The following is a 26,388-nucleotide window of genomic DNA, read 5'->3' on the forward strand; positions in this document are numbered from 1 at the left end:
CAGGGTTCACATTTATTCCCAAAGGTGTTCAGCAGAGATAGAGCTCTATAGTAGGAGATCTTCCACCAAATTCAACCCAGGTAAAGCAGATCTTCATTGAGTCAAGTGAAGGGAAAATTTTGCGCTGATAAATCTAAGATCTGACTTGCCTCCAACAGAAGCCAGGTGTCCACAAAAAATGCATCTTGTGCATGTTCCCTTGGAAACACAACAGTTTAAGATATAAAATGACGAAACACCGTCTTATTGATCAGAAACTGGAAATCGCCAGCGCAGTGGGGAAAGAGAGATTGTGTGTGTGTGTGTGTGTGTGTGTGTGTGAAAACAATTTGCTGTTGCATCGTAAAAGTTGATGAGCGTTTATTAAAGTGATGGATTAAAAGAGCCGGGCTCCGATAAATCAATAAAACGCTCGTTCTATCATTTACATTGAATTTATATCCTTCCTGTGCATTTTGGTATAGAAAGGAGCATGCAATTCAGAGCGATAAACGAGAAAGAACCCACTTACACGCAGTAAAATCAAGCCCAAGGTTTTTTATTTTATTACTGCTGTAGAGTGCACTCCAAACGGTGAAGATTAAAGCCATGGTGCTCTCCACACCAGAGTCAGCACATGTGATGTATACAGATAAAGAGAAGTGCACATGCGGGTATTTGTGAGCGCGTAATACATTCCACATGCTGTGTAACTGAGGCCAAGCAAGAAAGCGAAGAGGGGAATGTAGAAAAGAGTTTTACGCTGACGGGTTGTTTCCCTGCATGTTATCTTTGTTTGGGTTTTTCTTTAACGTCTAACTTGATAGAAATAAACCAAAGAACTGTTTACTTTAATGTAGGCTGCATGAGGCAGCGTGATCTTTGCCCCAATGGAGCTCTTTGCACCAATAGCTTTCTTTTAATAATCACTGCTCAGTCAGAAATCATTAGTATTTCAGTTTTATTTAGGACTCATGAATCTGCAAATGACTTTCTGAAAATTGTTTGTTGGACGACTGACCTACATGTATAGGATCATATATAGGATGGGGGTCAAAGTTGCCTGCGTTTCCCTTAATGGGACTCTTCTGCAAAACCATGCTGGAGATGTTCTACCACTCAGTGGTAGCCAGCATCATCTTCTAAATTGTAGTGTAGTTTGCTGGGGCCAACAGATTCAACAAGCTTATCAGGGAAACAGACTCTGGCTTTGGAGTGAAGCTGGATTCTGTGGTTGAGGTGTCTGAGAGGAGAATGCTGAGAAAACTTCTCAGTGTTCTTGACAAAACGTCACACCCTTTGCATGTGATACTGGAGTCCTACAGGAGCATTTTCAGGCATAGAATGAGACCAACAAAGACAACTACAGAATGCCACAGGAGATCTTTCCTACCACCCCCTTTAAGTAGGTATCTAAAACAGTAGCAATATCATGTCATGTTCAGTATCATTTTATACGCAATTTGTTCCATAGCACCTTTTTCTACTTCCGAGTAAATTTTGTATATAAAGAATATTCCATTTATTTTTCATTTTCATTTCATTTAGATTTAATCTTATTTTTTGACAAACTTCCACTATGGACAATCTCTCATCGTTATGAAAACGTACTTAAAAACGTAGTGTATTCAACGATTCATCACATCTAAATGAGGTCTCCATTTATCAGGATAAAAGTTTGCACTGCAACGCGAGTAATTCATTTGCAGACGATGCACAGAGACAGGCGAATGAGCGTGAGACTCGTTAGCGGATCGCTCTAATGGACTTGTTTATGGGATAACTGGACTGGATAAATGACACCGCTCTGAGGGGGTTAAATATTACCCAGGTTTATATAGCAAGGTTTTAATAATATACAGTAAATACAGCTTTAATTCAGTCAGGACTGCTGTGGGGTGAAGATCTGCGAACCTCGTTCCTACAGCAGCGTTGGGTTTAATTTAATACCGTGACATGAATTTGCGTTTTGTTAACACGTCTCTGTTACTTTATTAATCGCAGTGTATTCATTTCTCATTCACACACAGTTTTTTTTTCCCAGTCATGCTTCTCGGTTTCTCCGGGGGTTCCTCAGTTTCATTGTCTTTAAATGTAAGCGCTTTGAAACAAATCAGCTGATGAAAGGAAGACATGATAGAAATGAAAGAAATGGAAACGGTTACATAAATGATATCAGCTTTGAGAAGAAGTGAGTAAAATTTAATAGTGAATAAGTGCCAATTGATAATATCTTTAATATGTACTCAATCCTGATAAAGACCAGTGAGTGTCTGTAGCCAATCCCAAGAACAGTGGGTGGGAACACACTCCCTTACCCTCGGAGGCTTAACCTTACAGCAGAGTGAAGATTAGAACCCCTTCATTGTGCCATGAGCTTCTTTTTATCTTCTCTCCTCTCCTTCTTAAAGTACAATATTATGTACATATATTATGTACAATTATACAATATTAGATAAGTTTCAGCGATTCGCATCGGTGTGTCGGCATAAAAAGTTGATGTGATGCATCAATTTGAAAAAGTGTGCATCGGATACAAGTTGGCATTTGTATTGCGATGCGTCGTTTCTAACTAAATTTGCATCAGATATATTTTTATTATTTAGAACGTGACCAATAATTTTGAACATATATTTATATGTGGATCGATCTCCTACGTGAATCACAGCACTGCGGAGACCGAGGCGTGTATTAAAGAGTTACATAGAATACAGATTTACATGGCAGAGGTAGAGCTGCATCTTCCTGGAGACACAACAGGAAAAGATGTCTGGTTTTATTTCATCTTTTTTCTTTGTTTTTTGCACTACAAAAGCGTGTTTTGTAAAAGAAGCCATGCTTTAAAAGTCATAAGGCACTTCAATGAATTGACGAGTTGCTGTTTTTTGTCCCCCTAAGAAATCTGTAGCATATTGAATTGCAGATCATCGTATTTTTTCCATTGCATCGTATCGCATTGAATCGCAATGTGTGGAATAAAATAACAAAATATTTGAATTTGAATGTCAGGACGTTGTGATTTCTCAAATCTTCACGGTTCCTGGGTTGGATCATGAGCTTGGATTATTATCTGAAGTTTTACATCTTCCCTCTGCGTTTGCCCTTTTTTTCCGGTTCTCCAGTTTCCTCCCGTCTCCCAATACAATGCCAGGAGTTGTTTTGATCAGCCTAAAACCTTCAAGTGTGTGTGTTTATCCATAATGCTGATGCAGGGTTTATTTCTCCCTTGTGGCCAGTATTCCTGAAATTGGTTCCATATACAATGAATGTAAAAGTTCTACACAGAACCTTTAAGGGTTCCTCCGATTATATATTGAAATCAAGGGTGAAGGGTTTTATTTTGGGTAGATTACAAAAAAATCACTTAATAGTTGTCAAGCATTTTGTGCATATGTGTGTGTGTGTGTGTGTGTGTGTGTGTGTGTGTCAAAAAGAAAAGTCAAACACGATCTAATCCAATAGGTTTGACATCAGTTGAACTCCAGGATTTGGTTTTGCACATCGCCACTGATTGCACAGTTATGAATCGGATCCTGTGTGGGCTTGTGCAGGTTCGTAATCAATGCATGCAGATGTAAAGAAAACACAAGTGAGAGCATTAGGGACTGATTGTCCCGTTCACTGATTACCAGCAGGAGCAGCACTCAGGGTAAATATCTGTGCAAATATTTGCATGTTGATTTCTCAAGTTGCACAGGTAACATCAGGCACAAGGGAATGTCGCACGAATTACATTGTTTTTCCACTTATTTATGAGAAGCGATGCAAACATGAGACTATTTTAGGACCTTTTGACAAACTAAGAATGTCAATTTAGAGAAATCGAGAAAGTTAACTCCAAAACGACCTCTGAAAGGGGAAACTTCAGTCTTTTAACTTGTAATTCAAACTGGGAACTAAAAAGAGTTGTACTTAATGCTATTTTCCATTCATTTCAACTTGGGTTTTTTATAATTCTGAAAGTTTGTAGACAGATGATCCTCACACCCAAATATTAATCTTGTCTAGATCATCTTCGTATGCCGTAGATTTACAATTCCTCATCTCTGGAACCAAGATGCCAAAACACTGTTCCATCATGACAGTGCTTCTGTGCACTCTAAAGCTTCTAAACCCCATTTAACACATTGTGGATGAAGAAGGTGGAGCCTGGAACATCACTACCTGATCTCACCAATGCTCTTGTAGCCACGATTTCCCATGAGAGTGGAGCTCATTATACCAGTAAATACAGGGGGATATATCTGGAGTCGGGTGGTCAGATGTTCACCTATGCCCAAGTTTGGGGCACCTGGTGTTCAGCAGGTCCAATCTTTTCCACAAAGGGTCTGTCTTCATGCAGGTTTACTTTTTTTTTTTTTATCCTATATCTATTTATGAAATCTTTTATATATTATTTCTATTATTATAAGAAGTCATGTACAGTTTATTAATATTAATAATGGTGATGAAAATCATAAAGATATTTCGTAAAATTATTGTTATTGTTATTGATATCGACGATATCAAAAGAAAATAATTGGTATCGCCCATACCTACTGAAAAGCATGGAGGCAAATATGAGTGTATAAAAGGGGCGGGGTTGGGGGCGGAGGAATCGCGCGCTCCTCTTTAATTGGCCTTAATGACGTCATCAAACTTCTTTGAGCAGCAGCTCGAGAAACGGGAGAAGCGCGCGCGCGGAGTAACAGGGACCGGCGCACGCGCCTTTCAGACACCGGCGGAGTAACGGAGCAAAGCCGCTCTAACTGTGAGTTGTGTTTTGACGTTTCACTTCACGTCGCTATGTGTGTGTGTGTGTGTGTGTGTGTGTGTGTGTGTGTGCGTGCGCGTGCGTGTTTGTGTGCGCGCGTGAGTTCGTGCACTGAGATTTCAATGTCACGCATATGAACCGGTTTGATTTTGATCTAAAAGAGGAATGAGAAGAGTTTTGCGCGTGCAAGCGTCTACCAGGATTTTTGTTGTGTGTTTCTTTTTGTCCACTTATTTGTTACACTTTTTTTTTTAACGTGAAATGCACGTGCTTTTATTTATTTATTTATTGAATTTTTTTTTTTTTTACGTGCGTTTTGGTAATATTTAATACACATTTTTTTCTCTCTTCTTTTAAAATGCACACTTTCTTCTCATTCAGTGGATGCATTTCTATTTTCTTTTTTTTTTTGCATGACAGCTTTTAAAAATGAGTTGACTGGATATTTTGTAAATGTTTTTTTCTCTCCCTTCTTCTGGAGTATGTGTTTGCAGTTTGGGTGCATATTATGGTGCATATTAAAGGAATTGTCTAGACTGCTGTTTTCTATATAGTTTGGTTGTGTTTATTTATTCCTCTATTAAAAGAATGAATCGATGGGATCTGCAGTTGAATCATAATGCCAATGAAAATTGCAGACCATTTCAGTTCAGGTTTTGTGTTTGAAATGTATTTTAACATCAATGTGTGTGCGTGTAAAGGATAATATTGTATATAGAATAAGAAGTTGCACTGAAGTGGTTATTTCTACCACTCCAGAGCTCCATGGTTCCATCCTGAGCTTGGTTTTCTATCGTTATTCCCTATTGGTCTCTGGTTTCCTCCCACCTTCAAACAGCAAACAAAGTGGTTTTGCTCTGTGTAATTATGCATTATTTCCTCCAGCCATGATTGAGTGTGTGAACGTTTGTGCATTGTGCATCCTGTCCAGGGTTTATTCCCACTGACCTATAAAGTGCTTACTGAGGACAAGGGCATGAAGGAATGATCACAATAATGCAATTAGTTATTGTATTTTTATAATGTAAGTGTAGTGTGTGTGTATATAATGTGTGTGTGTGTGTGTAGATTATAGATAAATAGACGGAAAGTTTTTAGGTATGGACCGATGTGCTGTATAGTATGACAAAGTAATAATAATAAGCCAAATTTAAATATTAAATCAGACAAATAAGAGAGGAATACTGACCTTAGAAAACTCAAACGTCTGGGAGAATGAATACGTTCTAAACTAAAATGTGTACTGAAGTGATGCTGTTCCATAATTTTCACTGACAGTTAAAAAGAAAACGTGTTTATTGAGAGCATACAATCGACTGATCGTCCCTATTTACAACAAAACATCAAATTTACGAAGTTGTTGGGTTTCAGAACTGTGTGAAGCAGCATAATAGACTAACATACAATCGAACTTCCATGCTCTGGGCTTTTACGGTCTTTTCCTAATCCGGCACGCTCGCTCAAATGAACTTAAATGAACTCGATGGAACTTCTTTCGCTTCTTTCAGCACATTTTTTTTCTTTTTTTATACAGATGCGTAAAGCTTTGACCCAGATTTCAGCGTCTGAACACCAACCGTGCTCAAAACACAAATGTGCTGCGCTCGTACTTAAAACTTACACCGAGAACCGAGAGAGAAGTGGAATTAAATCTCGGCCGTTCTCATGCTGGCTTTCATGGATCCTCTGTGAAGTTTTAAGTGGCACCGTGATTCAGACGTAAACAAGACTGGAAATGCAATTTGAAAAAAAAATCCACTCACATCTGTCATTCTTATAATATAGCAGCTCAACAGCGCAGCAGGGAAGCTAATTAGTTTTTTTTTTTTGTATTATCAGGTGTATAAGGTGTGTGTGTGTGTGTGTGTGTGTGTGTGTGTGTGGATAATTTGCATGCAGTTAGTCTACATAGCTCTTATTGTTAAAAAAAAAAGGTTTCATTATGTGCAGCCCGGGAGAAAAAGCCGCAGGAGCAAACGGGTGTCCACATGCAAATGGACTCGTTTGCATCGGATTCAATAGAATCCGGATTCAGCAGAACCGCTATATCACAGAGCTTTTCTCCATGAGTGTTTGAGAGAGTTTATTCGCAGTACGTTCGTTTTTTATTTATGAGTTGAATCATCAACACTACCACCTCACCGTGCACAGCTGGAGAGAATGACATTTCCAGGCAGGGGTAACTAACACATTTAGCTTTTGTGCTAAACACAATGAAAACATGGCAATTAAGCCTGACACTTAGCATAACTTTGGGTATGCTAGCTTTATAGATCAATGTGAGAGAACTTTAAAATGAACCAAGGTTTCTCCAGGATCAGGGTGCTACAACACCTTAACACAAGATACAGTAACACGAACAAACCGACCGACACAAAGTCTCTTATTGAGAACTCTGATGGTTTGTTGGAAGAACCTGGTTGTGATGGCCCGAATGCTCTGGTACCTTTTTCCAGACTGCATGATGAGAAGGAGTGTGTGAGAAGGTCAGCTGTGCAGACGCAGCGTGTTGTGTAAAATATTCTGAGAGAAATTCTCATCATATCATTATTATATAATACAGGACGTCTTTGGATGCGCGATAATAAAATTTCGCTTTCGTTTGAACTTGGAAACCCAAACCTGTGCACCTGTGAAGATCTGGTGTACATGGTTTGGCGAGGAAGATCTTGAGTGGCCTGCTGTAGAGCTCCGATCCTAACCCTACTGAGCACCTTCGGGATGAACCCTGACTGCACCCCAGGCCTCCTCACCTTCTCACCTTCTCACCTACATCACTACCTGCCTTTATTAACACCCTTGTGGCTGATAAATATACATGTTTATAAGCACACTCCAAAATCTAGTGGAACATCTTCCCAGAAGAGTGGAGGGAATTATAATAGCAAGTGTGAAATGCAATGCTCAAAAAACACACACCACAATTATGACCAGGTGTCTGCAAACTTTGGCAGTAAAGTCTTGGTGAATATGTTGGACATTTGCGCAGAAGGTCATGAGTTTAAATCCCACCACCACTAAACTGCCACTGCTGGGCCTTCGAGCAAGAACCATTAACCTTCAACTGCTCAGATGTACGATTAAGATAATTGTATAAAGGTGTCTTCCAAATGGCGTAATTGTATGATGTGTTTAATTCTTACAGAATATAAAACGAAAAACCGGATAAAAGCGGTTCAGGACGCAATAATCGACTTTATTCTGGTAACGTTAGCTTGTTTTGTTCCTCATATATCTTCCACACCTCCGGCCTCTCGCTGCGAGGGCGTCTTAAATGTCTTTGAAGGGACACCCTGCCTGTTCAGCACACTGACTCCGTGATCAATAGCAATATCGAAGCGCTTCCTGCAGACAGCGATGAAACAACGACGCTAACACAAACCCAATCGTTGTTACCGTCCGGATAACGAGCTTCGACTCTAACTCTGCTGTGCAAACACACACACACACACACACACACACACACACACACACACACACAGCGCCTATCTAAAGCCACTCACACTGCGTACACGTCTCATTATTTTGTGCGGTGGACAGGAATAGACGGAAATATACTGTGTGAGGAACCTTGAAGATAAACATCGTTTGGTTTTCAGAGGAACTCGGCTTGTGTGTCGTGTTCTGTAGAACCGTTTAGGGCTGAACACACATGTATGTAAATATGACCCAGTCAAAATATTTTTGAAGGTGTCCAGAAGGGCGATCATTCATTTTATTGTAATTCCCGCATTACATTTAATGTAGCTGAAACCTTTTTCTTCTGACGTAACCACATCGATCGTGTTAAATCATACGCATTTAATATACTGTAGTACACTGAAATGTGAAGTAGGCAGCGTTCCTGATATAAACATCGATTTAACATGAAAACACGCTCCGAATTATTATAATGGAGTTGTTTCGATTTAGAATAATGATTATTAATTATTAATAATAATGATTACAATTTTAATGAATGCATATCATTTTGATATTTTGTCCCCTTTTTTATTATTATTATTATATTATTTTATATTCTTGTCACACTTAAAAATAAAAACGGTTTGGTTAATGATGTTAATTTTCTTTTTGAAAATCCTAAAAAAAATAAATTTACACAAATTTATCACAATTGTTGCCACTTAGGGCTGAATGACTCCAGTCATTTCGGACTCATCTCAGCAATATTGGCGATCGTACTTTGATTTTGAGCTTCAGTTTCGCTAAAAATATCTGTTATACGTGAGACTACTGTGGATTTTTTCCACTCAAGAACCATGAAGAATAGACTCGGACTGCAAATATAAACAGGTCTGTAATAGTGGCTTAGGATTACAATAGCCAGAAACAGTTTTATCTTTCTATCAGTGAACAGATGATAACCTCAACAGTGATGGATCTGCAGTCAGAGTCACTCATATGAGCTTGATGTTTCCTCAAGGGTTTGGTTTCTCCCAAGATGTCTTTCTTATACAATCTCAGGGTGTTTTTGCTTTCAGCACAATCTTCACTGGTTTGCTCTTTAGAGATAAATTATATATTCTTAAAAGGTATTGAGAAGCTCAAAGCACGAATTAAGTCAATGAATGATTATGCAAAGCAGGTGTCCCCGAACTATGGCCCGTGGGCTGAATATGGCCCACCCCCACATTTGGAACGGCCCACTGAACAATGCCAGAGACGTATTTCAAAAATGTAATTTTATATACATGTTTTACTCGTATCATATTTGTTTTGATAATAAGGGTTGGCTAATTAATTATTATGAATTATTATTATGAGTTATTCATTAGAGTCACCCACCAACCATATACATATGCAGAAGTAAGAATATTTTTCGATATTAATGGCAATGAAAATGAAAAATTAATTAATTAATTAATAAACTAATCCAGCATTAGAAGGTCTCTGGATCATGTAATTTTTTTCTATGTAATATTCTGTCACAGGAAAAAGTTTAGGCACCTCTTATGTAGAAACTTGGGTTTGAAAAGTTCATAGTCTTAAACTTGAACCCTTTAAGTCTCTAGCTATTCCTGAACTTGGACTTCTATTGTATTATTTTAAAATGCATTTTTTCCTTACCCAGGGTGCCAATAATTCTGGAGACATTTGGATAATGAACTGTACAAAAACCTGCATTGAGTTTGTTCCATGCTATTGAAGAAACCAACCTCAGAGGATTATGTGGTCATGATCCTACTTTTGATTTCATTCGTTCATGAGTGCTGTTTTTTTTCCCCCCTGATTTGCGTTTGCTGATTTAATTACTCGGGCTTATCTTTATTTCTCTCCTTCAGTGAGTTTTTTTTTCTCCTGAGATGTAATTAAGTAAATAAATGAACAGAAATCTTTGAGATACTCAGTTTGAGTGTATCTGGAAGGCTTTTCATTGTAAACAGACGCTTCAATCGTTTCCATTTTACACTCCAACGATTTTTTTTTTCCCGTTAATGATCTTAAGAATATTAATAGCAGCTGCTGGTTTTCTTGCTGACAGATAAATGGTGTAATAAACACAATCGTACTGTAAATGATCACCTTCTCTTTTTCTCTTTAAAGGAAGATGTATCTTGCTTTGGCATGTCAGAATTTTTATCAGGAGAATCATTTTTGTTGCTCTAGAAAGAAAGACATCTTGTTTCTGTGTACAACCAGGAACGTATTCACTGGCTGTCAGCTCTGGAATTATTGGCACCCCTGGTAGGAAAAGGTTTCGTAAAATCATTTTTACCCTCAGTGTTTGGTCATAGAATCAACTACATTTATGACTTTTCCTCTAACAAACAAAAGCCCAAAAACTTTTTATGTTTTTTTTTTCCCAAAGATTATTGGCAAATCTAGAGCCTGGTATACATTGATGTCCAACATGAAGATTTCTTTGGTAGATGCCCAACATCTACTGTCTTGCCAATAAAAATGGAACATAAAATGAGGTATTCATTGAAACATTATGGCACTAAAGCTTGAATAACATGGAGGCGAATAGAGCTAAAAGGTATTCAATATGTGGCTTGGGTCTAGGCTAGGCTAATGTTAATGCATGCTTAACTTATACTCCCTTTACAATATAGGCATCTCATATTGCCCATGATTGGATCCATATTCTCTTCCTCCACCACTTTTTCACTACGCAGAAAAACGGTGTGATTCGTCCAGCTCTATTTGTGTACCAATGGTGCATGCTAATGATGTTCTATAGAAATAGAGCACTATGATATTGCAGTTGACAATGCAGTTGACATTCTACATACATGTCAACTGCTCGACTGGTCCCACTTTCTTTCATATACTTCAAGGCTCTTCCCTGTTCTGGCACTAAGGTGGTGGAGTCACTGGCTATATTCCAGTGATAGGTGAAGACATTTCTCTTCGCTTTTGTCTCTTTGCTTTGTCTTTGTTTTAAAAGAAGAACTCCTGAGTTGTAGGCTGATGGTATCTCAAGATTCTATTCTAACGAACCAGTGTTGATTTATTCATTGATAGAGACTTAAATGACTTTTGTACGGCGCTCTGGATAAGAACGTCTGCTAAATGCGGTAAGTGTAAATGTCATACCCACGTTTATTAGATCCATGTTGCACAGTGCGATTTGTAACGATCTTGTAAGTTTACTGGAATCGCACAATTGTGAAAGACCGCAAAATCATCCCGTCCCGGCAATGCAGCTTCTGGCCGTGATTGCATTTCAGCGTAACAGCGTTTTGGACGTTTTCTATACATCACAAATGAAAAAGGAAAAAATTGGAGTTTCGGTGTGTTTGCTTTTTGCTTTGGCACAGAAACTTCCCCTATAAAAAGCTTTCAGCAGAACAGACCTCTGGTTACGCAACTGCCCCTTTTTGACCACAAAGAACACAATTATAGAAAGGAATGATCTATAATGGCACTATCCATTAGTCACACAGACGAGGACTGGTTTCTTTCCTCTCAAGTTTTCATCCTCATTTCATCTCAGGGAGTTTTTCTCTCCTGACTGTTACCTTGCGCTCGCTCATTGGGGAGAAACGTGTTTATTACAAATTGATATTATTAATAATCGGATTGAAAACTTTTTTCCACGGCGGGTTTTGAGGTTCTTAATAAATAGCTGTGACTGACGTCTTCTCCTGAAGACACTCTGTCCGGTGATGATGATGGACCAAGAGTATTTCTGTATTTTTGCTTTTCCTTGCTAAGTAGACACGTGTGATTGCGCAACGGCACATTGTAATCCTTCGTAATGAGTAAAAATGTCAGTTTTATTAGAATCTAATCGTGATCAAGTTATTGGATTAATGTATTGTTTGTTTAAAGGTGTCTTTTTTTGCACTGCAAATGAAATCTGTTATTTGTAAACGAATTTCGATTCAGAATTTAGTAATAATAAGCGGCTTTTGAGCTTTCACTAGACGTTTATTGTGTAACGTCAAAGCTGTACATCAAACCTAATCAATCGTCACGAATAAGGCTGCTTAGTGAGATTCAAGATGAATGATAAACGACTTAATTCGCACCCTGATTTAGATAAGTCGAGTAATTAGCGTGTTCTTTTGTGATTTGTGACACAGCCTCTGTTCCCCCAGGAGGCTCAGTGGAAGAGCGGAAAGACGGAGAGAGATAAAGAGGTTTTTTTTCTGCAGGGCCGCATTTAATTAGGTCTATCAAAAACCATTCATATCTGCACTGAATATTCTGTGTATTGAGAGACCGAGAAAGAAAAAGAGAAAGAGAGAGATCATCATGCCTTATTGTGCGCCATCTGATGCACCGGTTTACTTTTCTCCTTCCTGAGAATTAACAACCGCTTCCCCTGGTTCCGTCTGACCCGAGAATCCTCTTGAGCAATCAGGCCATTTTTTTCCCCCTCAGAAGTCTTTAACAGAGCTTGGAAATGAACATTGATTTTTACACAATGGCTCGTCGCCGACTGACAATAGACACGACGGTTCAGGAGAGTGCAAGAAAAAACTTTTCTTCTGTCTTCCTGAAGTTTCAAAAGGCTGAAATGTGCATCATTAGTAGTAAGTCAGTAAGAACTAAATCACCTCAGGGCATGTTGTTACAGAAAAATGGCTCAAACACAGCGATTACGAGCACCTCAGAGTTAATTCTTTTCCAATTCCAAAACATCCAGAAGGGTTCTATTGATCTTAAACCACACGTTGCAGCATTTATCCGTTAATGGACGCGTTTAATGTTAAAAAATGTCTGTAAACAAGCTGCGCCATAGCAGCTCGATCTTTCTCGAAGTCGATAAGGCGTGTCAATGGGCCTGTTTTGTATCGCATCGTCCGTGATACACCGGTACAATCGTACCGCATGATGAGAATTCATAGTGATGGGGTCAACGATGGGAGTATCCCAAAGTACCATGTTCCTATTTCCATTTTTATCACAAGACTCCGTGTAATCAAACCGGTTTACTTGAAAAGACTCCAATGTGACTCTCAGCACACTGATCCATTACTAGCATGATTGTATTGAGGCAAACACTGATATCTATTACAATTATCATGAGGCCACCATTATCCCAAAACCTAAAAATGACTATAAAAAATCACACAAACGAGGTCATGTGTGTTGTGGCGAGTTCGAGTTTGGAGTTTCTTCATCATTTGTTCCTCTCTAAATGTCCTGATGTTGAACTGATGCTGAACTGTATGTTGGTGATCAGTAGATACACCAAGCGCCAATCAGAACAGGTTTAAAACCAACCCTGGTTGGTGATTCGCTGCGTGTTTGACCGGTTTTTATCCTCATAAATACGACTAATAAAACAACTGATTTCACAAATGTAGTTGAGTAAAGAGTAAAATATTTGTCTTTGTAATGTAGTGAAGTCACAGTAAAAGTCTGCCATATGGAAATACATTAAGTACAGATACACAAAAAAGCTAAAGTACAGAAAAGTCCACCACTGATATTAATGTGTACTTGTTGATTTGAATCATGGTTCTAACATTTAATTCTTCCTAATCAGGTCAATTTCAGCTTGTAATTTCTCTGCGAAGGATCGCATGAGCATTAGGACGCATTCATTTAACACTCATTCATCCTCCCTGAGACACAAGCAGGTTGTACTTGATGTGGAAAAGACAATAGTTTGGAGATGGATATCACCAGAATCCCCATGAACATTCTTATAGATAGTGTGTGTTGTTTTTGGATTGGGAGACTGAGAAGAGCATCTAAAGCTGTTGACTCGAGAGTTTTTGGACAGGATGAGGTTTCCAAACACGTACCAGGTGAAGCGAAGCCAATAATAATTCTAGACTATTCCCACGATTCCTAAAATGTAAGAGAACATATATTTCACTACATCTCATCGTACTCTGTGTGAATGTGCACGTGACGAATAAAATTAGATTTGATTTGATTTTTTTCAGCTTTATTTTCACATGGTGACTTGATACTGAAGAAGAGGAAGAAGAAGTGAAAAACTTTTGTTCTTTATTCTTAATTTTATTTTTATTCGACGCTATATTATGCAATCTATACCAACGTTTTGAATAAGCCAGGACGTTTTCTGAAGTTCCATCTGCTTCCTGTTGTGCAGAAGGTGAAATACAGTGTAATCGTTCCAGTTGCATGTACACACAGTCTTAAAAAAATTACCGATATGGCAGATGGGGCCAAAATTTCAGAAGGAGGACTTGTGTAATGACATTACACACCTCCACATGAAAACGAATCCAAAGCGAATAGAGCTTTTAGGGCGTCTTAGCCCAAACAACCCGCATTAAAAGAAATCTGAGTGCTCCCAAGCTGATGTAAGAGACACCACCAGAACCAAAACCTGCAGAGTGCTTGTCCTGAAGCTGAGAGCAACGAGGGATGAAAGTGGGAGAGCGTTTTTGTGCCTGCACTTGAGATGTGTTAAGTGGGGAATGGGAGTGCCTGTCTGGCCAAGTTCCAAATCAAATAATACCCCCTCCCAGGAAGGGCGTCCATCCTGTGTTCTCTCTCACCACGGTTCCCATTTCAGTCATGCTTGTGTTCAACTTCCCTTCTCAGAGGGGGGGCAGGAAGCAGGAATAGACAATGATGAAATGCATCTAAGATTAGCAAAGACGGACCTTTTTTCAGCATTTTTGATTTGAGAAGGCTGAAATACTCAATCGAGCGACTTCTCAAAAAATATATCTAGTTTCTCTCGTCTTGTACCCTCGAGAAAGCTGCGGTTTCGAGCTGTTTTCCAGTGCAACCACACTGCACCGACGTCCTTGATCAAAGCAAAATCATTTTCAGATCTTCGAAACTAAACTATAAAACGTATGTAGCTAGAGCTAGATGGTTCACTTGCATCATGTTTTTGTGCATTGTAAGAAGAAATGAAGATCGTAATAAAGGAGAAGTTTAGCAGCGACAAAACACACCATTTACTTTGGGTTTATCAGAGTCAAAAAGAACTCTGGACAATTCAAAGTTGACCAATTAATTCGTTTTGCCAATTAATCAGCACCGATAGTTGATTGCTGGAACTATCAGCTCTCGGCAAAAATAAATAGCAATAGTTTTTCCGGCTCCCGGTCCGCTGATATTACGAGAGCGGTCTCTAGAGGCCACTCACTGATGCCAAGTGCTGTTTGTTTGTTACACTTGAAACTGCACGGAGAGTTCTATATTATATGCATTATTCATAATTTATTGATTTCATAATTATATGTATTAATTCATCTATTTATATTTATTTTCCTTTAGCACATTTTTATGATCCTGTACTGCTTGTATTATTTTTGTTTGTATTTTTTTATTTATGTGATACAAAGTTTTAAAAAAGTAAGCAAGCATGCCTCATGGTTAATTGCTTTAGTAATCTGTATGTTGTCATGATGTCATAAAGCCCCTCGTTTACCAATCAGTCTCTGCTGCGTTGGCCTCATTGCGCTAGTTTAGTAATAAAAAAAAACACGCACCTGGAACATGACCTTAATTATTACATTATCTCTGGCGGGATCTGAGAGGGAGAGAGAGCTCTAATGTGGATGGAGGAATAATTTGCTGAAACAGCAGTATAAACCCCACGTCACTGCGCAGCACTAAACTGAAGGTTAATGGTGGCCTGAGCGGCGGGTCGTAGCTGCTGATCGTGTGTGTGTGTGTGTGTGTGTGTGTGTGTGTGTGTGTGTGTGTGTGTGTGTGTGTGTGTGTGTGTGTGAGGCTGGGGGGAAATCTGAGCCTGTATAAATGTTTAATAGAAATAATTTATATAAGCGAATGTTTAACTTTGGGTGAAGATCAAGAAACCAATCAGCCTTTTAAAGGAATGTCTTTCATTTTATATTGTTTGTCTATAGGAGAAGAAAAGAGGAGAGAGGACGAAAGAGAGGGGAGAGAGAGAGAGAGGCCGTTTTTTTTTTTTTTTTTTTTTAAATTAACTACCAATTAACTACAGAGAGAAAACAAACAGAGGGAGTGTGAGAGAAAAGAGATAAAGCAAAAGTAATACAGAGACAAAGTGCAAGAGGAAAAGGAGGAGAGAAAGACAAATAGAGATTGGGAGAGAGAGAGAGAGAGAGAGAGAGAGAGAGAGAGAGAGAGAGAGGAGAGAAATAATGAGACAGATTGTGAAAGAGAGAGAAAAGACAGCATGAGAGATGAGGAAAGCTATGAAGAGAGAGAGAGAGAGAGAGAGAGAGATGGAGAAAAGAGACAGTGTAAGATAGAAAGAGTATGAAAGGGCTACAGAAAAGAAATGAGCGATCAGACAGGGAAAGCAAACAGAGAGTATGAAAGAAAAAAGAGATAAAGCAAAAATAAATACAGAGACAAAGTGCAAGAGGAAAAGGAGGAGAGAAAGACAAATAGAGATTGGGAGAGAGAAGGAGAGAGCAATACAGACAACAGAGACAGAGAGTGTAAGAGAGAGAGAACAAGGGATTCAGAAATAATGATGGACAGAGAAAAGCGAATGAGAGTGATACAGAGAAAAAACACAAACAGCTTGAGTTGAAAGAAAGATGATAAGAAAAGATATGGAGAAAAGAGATGGGTAAGATAGAGTGTAGGAGAGAGATGCCAAGAAAATTGAGAGCTGGAGAGAAAACTGAGAGAAAAAGAGACGTTTGTGTAGATATTCACTTGCTTGTTTTATTAGTACTCAAGCTTTTGTAATTTAAGAAAAATAGATAAAGAAAATAAGAACGATAATGAGAAAGAGGAGAGAGAGAGAGATAGAGAGAGAGAGAGAGAGAGAGAGAGAGAAAGAGGAGAGAGAGAGAGAGAGAGAGAGAGAGAGAGAGAGAGAGAGAGAGAGAGAGAGACAGACAGAAAGAGAGAGAGAGAGGTTTCATTGTTAATTTAGAATGTTTGTTCAGATAAATCAATCTGAGGTTTATGTTATAAACACACTACACTACACTTTATAAATATATAAATATTTACTATTATATATTTATTATTTATGTTAATTATTTTATATATTTCTGTTTAGTTCCATTTCAAACAGTTGGGAGAAGAAATGCAAAACACATAATTGCTTGTAATTTTTTATTAATGCAGTTTATTATTATTATTATTATTATTATTATTATTATTATTATTATTATTATTATTATTAATATTTGCGAACAACAACAGTTTAATTTTTTTCAACAGTTTTATATAAAATGCCTGCTTGGTTCAATGATATATGAAATAAATTTTTATAACATTTTATAAAAAACAACAACAACGTATCCACATCATTAATTTTTTCGATCATGACGAAAGAGATACGAAAAAATTGTAACATATCTTTACGTTTCGCGCGGCAGACGAATGCTCCGCCCTCCGCTCGCGAAATCGCCAGTATTTTATATTTATACACTACAGTACCGTAAATTGCTCTGTTTCACTAAATTGTTTACTGTAATTTATAAACTATATACAAATAACTGTATACTGCCCCCTACTGATCATTCTTTAACGCTCATCGGAACGCATCTGCATCGTAAGCTCTGGACTTCCTGTAAAAGAGGAGAGAAAGAGAGGTTCATGTCATGTAAATACTGAGCACAATGACGGAGTGCCAAACAAACATGGCAGCCAGACGCCGATGAGCAGATGAAATATACAACCCTCTTCGCTGTGCATCCATCACGCAGTGAGGCATTATGGGATATAAATGGCCCTCTTGTACTTTCTGGTGAAATATGTGCATTTTTCACCTTTTGTGCCGTGATGCTAATCGGGTCTATCGTTCATCTGGGGAGCGAGAGAAAAACCAGCCTGTGACAATTTAAGACAAATATTCATTTTATTTATTTGGACACGATGCCTTTGTGACTAGACATAAGAAATCGACCGTACAAGAAGTACAAGTTGTAAAGGACCTGTGTGTCGAAAAAGGAAAGGAAGTCAGACAGGCTGGAAATGTTGTAACATTTTGAGGGAACTTATTTGGTTCTCCAGGGGATCAGATTTAGCAGATTATATTTATCTCATGGAACAAGAAGAGACGTAGGAAACTAAATCTTGCACCACACTGATAAATAGTTAACTGATATGTCTGCTAAAGCGTAGCACAGTTTAGTAGATTAAATGTATTTGGCAAATGTAGTACCTTTTATAAGAGTAAAATATAAATAAGCGTAGCATAGCATGTGTCTGTTGTCTACCATGAATCCGTTTCTCCGCACAGTATTGGGAGAAATTCAAAAATATTTTATGTGTCTCGAGAAACGAACCAAAGACGAACAAAAACGAGCGCAGGAAATGTTATTCCACCAAATACACTATGAACACTTTAATGACGCTTTCTGTCTGGTTTGAGTAAGTGCATGAAAATCAGATGGATGACTGCAATTTCCTTCTTATTAAATTCCTAAAATGACCCAATTAGCATTGAGGACGGACAGCAGAGGTGAGGCTGAGCTGCGTGTTTCAATTTTTACAGCATGCTCATGAAATATGCATTACGATCGTAGAGTCAGTTATGTACATCAGCACGCTTTAGTCGTGGATATGACCAATGTTTCTATAAGAGTAAGGAATAAAACACTTGGGGAATGCTGTTGTAGTGAAATGATCAGCTACAGGGTGTTGGTGTGGTGAAGCAGGGTTACTGTTCCCTCCCTGAAGTGGAACAAAAGTCTTTTATTCCCTTTTATACAACACCATTTTGATTGCAGTCTTAAATTGATTATAGAGCGGCACATCTACAAAAATCTTTTTTTTTTTTTTTAACCATAATCCATTTATAGCAGAGTTCCCCAAGCACCAGGTCATGATCCATTATCCAGGATGTGGAAGAGCTGCTACCAAGAACGTTCTGGAGAACATGTCTACATCTATGACACTGTATTATTTAGTGTGCGTTTTGCCCTTTGAAAAAAGACACTATCTAATTTTACATACAGCGCAATTCCAAAAAAACATCCTAATGTTCGGCTAATTGTTATTTTTATATTATTATTAATCATAAGTATTTAACAAACATCCATCAAAGGTTCCTTTAGTGACGGTGAGAACAGACCAGGTGAGAGAGAGAGAGAGAGAGAGAGAGAGAGAGAGAGAGAGAGAGAGAGAGAGAGAGATACTGATGAGAAAAAATTGTGGAAAATAAGAAAGATGACTTGATCTCTCACATTCTCACACTCAGTTTAAATGCTTCAAAGCCTATATGTATATAATGTGGAAATGCAGATCATTGATCAAATGATGCACAATTGAATGATTTCCTGTTAATTGCATATTAAATAAGTAAATAAACGATAGTGCTCACACCAACAGTCAAACATGGAGGTGAAAGCTTAATGGTTTGGGGTTAATATGGAGCAGGGATGATTGAAATTTTATTCCAGGTGAAAGGAGTCAACATGGCAACCATTCCATACTTCAACACCATGCAATTGCGTCTGGACTGCGTCTCGTTGGAACCGATTTCAGTGTACAAGTGGATGAGCCGAAGTGATGAATACGTCCAAGATCTGTAAGCGTTATTTAGAGAGCAAACAGTCGTCTGGAGTGATATCTGTCATGGAGTTGTTTTTTCTGCCCAGTCACCGCACCTAAATCCTGTTGAACTGCTCTGGGATTAACTGGAATCATCAAGAAATCTTGATGGAAAAGTATTGTATGTTTGGTGAAACGATCTGTCCAGATGCAGAGAGTGTGTACATGATTTTTCAATGAAAATAAAGCGGAATATCTGAACATTTGTTTATTGTTTGGTCCCAATATTTACTTTCGTACTGCTACATTGCCCAGTTTGTTGCATAGAAACAAAAGAAACATACATGTGTCTCTCAAAAACCATTAAACGTCTGATTGTGCGTGAAACTGGTTTGTTGTAGACCCCAGGTTTATAGTACCATTTCGATATTAATGCCTCAGATACTGAAATGTTGTTTAATTTAACAATCTGTGAAAGACTCTGGAATGTTAGTGATGAACTTTTCATCGTCTTTAACTTACAAGTTTTGGGTCGCAGTCATTTTCTGTGGTAACAAAATGTCCTGAAGTTTTTAGTCAAGCTGTGATTGATTCCATATTATCTCTTAATGGATCATTTATCCCAGACTCACACTTCAGCTCACAGCTATGAGGCAGCGCATTGGAGAACAGACTTTCGGGGAAACTCTGTTCAGGTGTTTGAGCAGTGTGCTGAGATGCTTTATTTATTTTCTTATTGACAAATGACCCAATCATCCCTCTGTTTTGCTCCAACACTCCTGCTTTCGTTCCCACGGAGCTTCAGACTGTGAGTGTCATCGATTAATGTATTAATCAGCAGCTTTTAAACTGAAATCTACTGAGAGAGAGAGGAAGAGAGAGGAAGAGAGAGGAAGAGAGAGAGAGAGAGAGAGAGATCGAGCTGTTCAGGTGGTGTGGTGGTTAGTTTTTAACAAGGCGTGTCCACAAATCGATATGGCGAAGCCATGAATCTGAGCTCATGATTTAATTGAACGTTTGACTACGTGGCCTCTGGTTAATTACTTGTCTGGAAACTTGTCTATTTCACTTTTAAGACTTTTTTTTTATCGTCTTATGAATCGTGTTATTCCTTGATTGGCCACTATGATCGAATTCAACTAATTTATCATATTAAAAAATAGCCAAATCTGATTGGTCATAATTTTTGATCAAATTTCTACAACAATTCTTGATGCTTAACAATTCTATTATACAATTTTTGTATAATTTCTAATCTTTTTCTTCGGAGGGAGTTTACATCGTAAGTGCATTGTAGCATCAGCCATGTTTGTCGGAATGATTTTTCTCCTCCTGCATTGTTATTTTAAACATCTGAATAATGTCGCTGGATGAAGTACGACATGTACGTGAGTAAAAGCATTAATCCCCTGCTTCATTATGATTCCAGTAAAACTAAAACTCCTCCTTTTACATTTCTGTCCGAGTAAAAGTACTAAAATTCCTCTTGATTGGATTTTAGCGCACTCTACAAACAAAAGTATTGGGACACCCACCCTTCCAATGTTCAGCAAAAATCGGAGGCAGTTGTTCAGGAGGTCTTTGAATACGCTGGCATGAAATTCCAACTTCACTTGAACTAGGAGACACAAACCTGTTCCAGCACAAAGTCAGCTCCTTAAAAATGTGCTTTATATGGGTTGGTGTAAAAGATCTCCCGCTATAGAGCTCTATTATTATAAAGATAAATTGGAAAATATTATCCATTAAAAGCTTTCGAAGTCAAAGTTTTACAGAAGGAAAATAATGTGGTGAAGTACATGCATATTTTCTGCAGTATGCTTAATAATACCGGATTTCAGATGCGTCACTTTAGGAGTTTGCTAGGAAATTTGATTCCTTTAATAAATCTGATGTGGAATTTATTCTGTAATATTATGCTTTCGTCCTTGTGCTTGTTTATGAAAGATCAGAAATGGATATTAAAATAATCAATTACAGATCCTCAGAATTAGGATTCAGAGATACATAAAATCACTTGTCATTTGTATTTAAATGTCTCATTTTTGCTTTTGTGTTACAGATGATTTTAGATTTCTATAGAAAAAAATTATAATAATAATAATAATAATAAAAAAACAAGGTCAAAGAGTAAAAAAAAGGTCACAGAGTAAAACGGCAAATTTCAGATAAAAAAAAACGCAATTCAGTCGTAGTTTTTGTTCTCACTGGAATTAGGAATCAGATGAGCGCATGCTTTCTGGCTGCATAATATTAAATGACATCATTACCAGGTGCTCTTTTGGAGACACTAATCCAATTCAGTGTGACATCAGATTGCTGAGACTGTACCATGCCTCCGTGGCTTCTAATGCACTTTAAATAAAGACTCGAGTTTGATCAAACCCTTTCTTCGTTTCTGTGTAAGAAAAAGAAAGCAAAAAATTAGGGAAGGCTATAATTGAGCTTTACGCCGTTTGTCGTATGCCGTGTTTTTCTCTCTGCGGGTCTTGTTTCTGTCACTTCCTTTTGTCCGAGCAGCGAGGCTTTTCAAGCCGGCTGCCTCCGATACAGCCGAGCTAACGAACGGCGCTGTCCGTGCTCGTACCTCCTGCTTTTCATTCTCTCACATTCCTATTCCTTTGCGGTTGAAAAAGGCAAAACGGTGGGCATTTGTTTGGAGTGTCATTGAGCAGCTGGCAACAGTTCCACCTTCACTTGGAGGAAAAAAAAAAAGCATTACACACACATACGGAAATTAATGGGCGACAGTAAAATATGGGCATATTTAAGTGACTCAGGCGGGAGCAGCATTCCACGAGGGCAGAGGTCTTATCATGCAGAAACAGGCGTGGAGATTAGAGGGAAATTATTCAAATGGATTTAAGCTCTAAACGGGGCGCTCGGAGTCAGCACTTAAGATTTATGAACCTGCTCTGTTATTCGTGAGAGCTCTGTCTTTGAGAGGAAAAAATGCCTGAGAGAGAGAGAGAGAGAGAGAGAGAGAGAGAGAGAGAGAGAGAGAGAGAGACTCAGGTTAGCTGAGGCACCTAAATTAGAAATGGCTTCGTTCTCTGGCGAGTCACACGAGCTGTGAGTGAACCACTTCATTACATCCGTATGAGTGATTCATTATATGAGCTACAGCTGCAGATCCAGAAGCACCTGTATGGTGTACAGTAGATGATCTTATACAAGATAACCGCGTTCTGCATTCACTTCATCTGTGAATGACTGTAAAAAATTAAACAATTAAAAACATCTTTAATCAGCTGAACATTTTGTTATGAGGCATTTATTACTGCCAGGCTGTTCTCTTAAACATAACAATAATAGACCCTATTTTTTACATTTAAATCCACGATTTAAGAAAATCCCCAAAATAAATGATGGCATGAGTGTGATAAATAAATAATAAGAAAAAAAATGCACAACAAATCAATAAATAAATTGGTAAATAAACTAACAATTAATAAGTAAATAAATTTAAAAAATTTAAATAAATGGTTTTACATTAAATTATAAATAATTATACAAATAAATTCACTATATGGACAAAAGTATTGGGACATCTTCACTTTTCCTGTCCTATGTGCTTCTTTTCCAAACTGTTACCACAAAACTATACATCACGAAACGTAAATATAAATGGATAAAAATTGCGACATGCCGTTCTCTGGTAAATAAAAGAACGTATTGTATTTAATACTTCCGTACAATATGTTTATACATCATGTGCACATCCCTGAGTGTTTTTATCGCACGTGTCTCTCCGCTATTTGGCTCTACAGTGTGTGTGTTGTACTGATTTCTTTACTGGACCGAATGTAAATGTAATGTGAACTTTTGGCGCTGCATTTTTTTGCCCACACAATTCAGGACAGAAGTGCATTTTATGGATGAAACCCAAGGTGCACTATGTACCCGGTCCTGTTGCACGCTTTACTGTTGCTCTAATTGGTTTTCTTAACTGCTCGTATAATGAGATTACGTGCGCCGTCAAGCATGTCATCATCTTACCTCGTTCCTCAGAGTCTGCAGTGCACAAGATCTAATAGCTGGCAGGCAGTGTCACTGAGACGAGATGAGCGTCTGTGTGTGTGTGTGTGTGTGTGTGTGTTGAGTATAGTGTTATCTAATCCATACACCGTCAACATCTGTACAGCTGTGCAGTGAGTTAGGAATGAAATGTAGGTTTCAAAATTGAGTTTAAAAATGACATACCGCTACAGATCTCTCGTTCTCGACAAACAAATAGGGAGGAGCTTCAGAGCTCAGTATGAGTACGAGTGCTGTTCAGATGATAAGTCGGAGCCACACAATTGTTTCAGACGTCTTTAAATGCTGTATCATGAAATGTTCCCCTTTAACCTTGAAATAGACCTAGACCTGTTCCCCCAGCATGACAAGGCACCTGTGCACAAAGCCAGCTCCATGAAGATATGCTTTCCATGGGTTGGAGTGGAAGATCTCCTGTTATAGAGCTTTGGGATGAATTGCTCATGTTGACTGCACCCCAGGCATCCTCACCTTCTCACCTTCTCACCTACATCAGTACCTGACTTTACTAACATCCCTGTGGCTGAATGTTCAGAAAGCAGAATCTTATCCTTCACAATGGAGGCAAACTTTTACAAGTAATATCTATTTATTATCTGATGTATCCGTAGGTTTTTATGGAACGAATGAACTTAATAATGTCATTTCATCGTGTGTGTGTGTGTGTGTGTGTGTGTGTGTGTGTGTGTGTGTGTGGCCTCAATAAGTCGTGAATGACAGACCAGGTCTCCTCCAGAAGTTCTCTGCAACCTTTCTCCTTGACTTTTCTTCCCCTCCACCAGGACCCTGCGGCTGTCAATTTTTTAATAAGCTATCCATCAGCGTTGCAGGCGAACCTCCCGGCCCTTTTCTGCAGCTCCACATCGAACATTTGTCGAGCGATATTGCATAAGTCATTTCACTTGTCATGCAGGTGGATCGGGAACATTAACGCTCGAGTGTGAGGCGTTTATCAGCCGTGCCGTTTAACCCCTGATACACCTGAGAACTTTCAGTGCCATTAATCAGAATATTGCTCATAATATTATGTTTTTTAGTATTTGGCTGTTCACATTGAAAATGAAGTTGTAAGCGATTGTAAGTTTTGGCTCCCTTAATTATGTGTCATGTGTAATGGAGCTGAACCCAATGAGGAATAAAATAATAATAATGATCATCTCATGTTAGATATTAACATAAAATGTGATTATTTTTATTCTTTTTAATGATTTATTTAATTAATTTTATTTTGTGCTATTAGGTGTTGGCACATTCTTATTATTGATTATTGAATTTTTAATCTGGAGGCAATTTTAAATTCTAATGTCATTTCTAAAAGCAATTTTAAAAAATAAACCGATTTCGAATGATGAATCGATGCGACAAAATGCCAGAGGGATGGATATTTAGGAATTTTTTTTATTATTAATGAAGCAGTGAGTGCATTTGATTAGTAGGAAATATTAATGTTAGGCATTTTGAATGTATCAGTCAGAACACGCAGTCCAGAGGCAGACACGTGTTTGAGTCACGTCCCACACGTCATGCTCCCAGTGCAGTCACGGCTCCTGTAATGACACATGATTTAAATGAGATGCACCTCTTCATCTCTGATGCTGTTCTTCCCACCTGAGCATTAAATAACTTTGTCAGGAGTGATTTTTTTTCTCTGTGGTGTCTCTCATAGTGTGTGTGTGTGTGTGTGTGTCTGTGTGTAAATGAAAATTATATATATATACCCCATCAGCATACCAGGCACTTCTTGTTGCTAGCGGCTTTATAACGGTGTGAAAGTGAAAGGCGATGTGGGTTTGGTTGTTATTATAAGTGTTATTCCAGCGCCAGACACATCGATTTCCTCTGAATAATTTCAACTTCTGATGTCTCTCTTAATAATCGGTCAGTCCAGTCAAACTTACCGTCCTTTAGGACTCTGCACTTCATTTGATAGACTTTTAATGTTAACAAGAAACAGCTTTTAGTGTAAAATCAATTCCATTTACATACTGTAGTGGCTGAATATAATGAAAAAAATGTATTACTTTATAATGGTTTCACTCATTTCAGCCAGGGATATAAAATAAAATACTATTACTACAGGGTTTTTTATAATGCTATAAAATATTTGATATATAATATTCAATTAATTATATATATTTAATTACAATTTTTTTTTATGATACCTGTTAAGTTTTAGACTTTTGCTGACGATTACAAAAATAATGTAAGAAAATCTTCTTCTTCTGGCTTCTCCCATTAGGGGGCGCCACAGCGGATCATCCGTCTCCATACCCCCCTGTCCTCTACATCTGCCTCTTTCACACCAACTACCTGCATGTCTTCCCTCACCACATCCATAAACCTCCTCCTTGGTCTTCCTCTTTTCCTCCTTCCTGGTGTCTCCATTCTCAGCATTCTCCTACTGATATACCCCATGTCCCTCCTCTGCACATGTCCAAACCATCTCAATCACACCTCCCTCACCTTGTCTCCAAAACGTCCTACATGCGCTGTCCCTCTAATGAACTAATTTCTAATCTTGTCCATCAGTTTAACCCAAACACAGTCAAGGCTTGATTCCTTACAGCAACTGGTTTTGCGGCGAATGATGTTTGGACCCCCACTGATCGCTGTTTACAGATGTTCTGCAGGGCCCAAGAACCTTTCATAAATATCACATAGCCTTCTTACCTGGGCTTTTCATACAGATTAAAACACGTGCTTATGCAATCGTGCGTGATGTTTTCTGACATAACTGGTTCATGAATTCTTGGGAAATCCAACCTGCGTCTCATTTTATT

General features: G+C 38.3%; 1 protein-coding gene across 4 annotated transcripts in view; it reads left to right on the forward strand.

Annotated features, from left to right (window-relative positions):
• The first annotated feature begins 4,594 nt into the window (after positions 1-4,594).
• gulp1b (GULP PTB domain containing engulfment adaptor 1b) overlaps positions 4,595-26,388 on the forward strand; it is a 32,931-nt gene continuing 11,137 nt past the window's right edge. For 3 of the 4 annotated variants that reach the window (XM_046848521.1, XM_046848514.1, XM_046848538.1), the window contains exon 1: positions 4,595-4,729. The gene's annotated coding sequence lies outside the window, so the exon portion shown is untranslated. The remainder of the gene's footprint in view (positions 4,730-26,388) is intronic. The other variant, XM_046848530.1, reaches the window with a different exon arrangement.

This window comes from Silurus meridionalis, chromosome 1, assembly GCF_014805685.1.
Source record: "Silurus meridionalis isolate SWU-2019-XX chromosome 1, ASM1480568v1, whole genome shotgun sequence".
Taxonomy (NCBI): Eukaryota; Metazoa; Chordata; class Actinopteri; order Siluriformes; family Siluridae; genus Silurus; species Silurus meridionalis.